This window comes from Macaca thibetana, chromosome X (genome assembly GCF_024542745.1).
Source record: "Macaca thibetana thibetana isolate TM-01 chromosome X, ASM2454274v1, whole genome shotgun sequence".
Taxonomy (NCBI): Eukaryota; Metazoa; Chordata; class Mammalia; order Primates; family Cercopithecidae; genus Macaca; species Macaca thibetana.
In genome coordinates, this window is record NC_065598.1 from 131,460,998 (window position 1) to 131,461,952 (window position 955).

Genomic DNA, 955 nt, shown 5'->3' on the forward strand with positions numbered 1-955 from the left:
AATGGAATTAAAAATTTCCTATTGCCTAGTGGCATTGTGGTCATAGTAATGTTGCAGCCCTAACACTGTAATGCAATGCAATGCATTACTCGTGTTTGTGATACTAGTATTAACAAACTATTGCTCTGCCAGTCATATAAAAGACTAGCAATACGATTATGTATAGAACATATACTTGATAATGACAATAAACAACTATGTTACTGGTTTAGGTATTTACTATACCATACCTTTTATCATTATTTTCAAGCGGACTCCTTCTACTTATTAAAAAAAACAGTTAGGTGTAAAACAAACTCAGCAGGTCCTTCAGGAGGTATTCCAGAAGAAAACATTGTTAGCATAGGAGATGACAGCTTCGTGAATGTTACTGCCCCTGAAGACCTTCCAGAGGGGGACAAGATGTGGAGATGGAAGACCATGATACTGATGATCCTGACCCTGTGTAGGCCTAGGCTAATGTGTGTGCTTGGTCTTAGAATTTAACAAAAAAGTTTCAAAACTGTGCTTGCTTTGGCAGCCCACATACTAAAATTGGAATGATACAGAGTAGTAACATGGCTCCTGTGCAAGAATGACACACAAATTGTGATGTGTCCCATTAAAAAAACTAAAAATAAGTAAAAATAATAAAAATTAAAATTGTAAAAGTAGATAAGCTTAGAGAATAAGGATATACGTGATGAAAATATTTTTGTACACCTGTACAATGTGTGTTTAAGTGTTATTACAAAAGAGTGAAACAGGTAAAAAAATTAAAAATTTATAAAGTGAAAAAGTTATAGTAAGATAAGGTTAATTAGTTATTGAAGAAAGAAAAAATATGTATTTTTTGAGACAGAGTCTTGCTGTGTCACCCAAGCTGGAGTGCAATGATACAATCATGGCTCACTGCAGCCTTGAACTCCTGGGCTCAAGTGGTCCTCCCACCTCAGCCTCTCAAGTAGCTGGGACT

General features: G+C 35.5%; 1 non-coding gene across 1 annotated transcript; it reads left to right on the plus strand.

Annotated features, from left to right (window-relative positions):
• Nucleotides 1-504: 504 nt before the first annotated feature.
• Nucleotides 505-608, plus strand: LOC126946998 (U6 spliceosomal RNA). Its single transcript, XR_007722855.1, has one exon. It is a non-coding gene; the product is annotated as a U6 spliceosomal RNA (small nuclear RNA).
• Nucleotides 609-955: the final 347 nt, after the last annotated feature.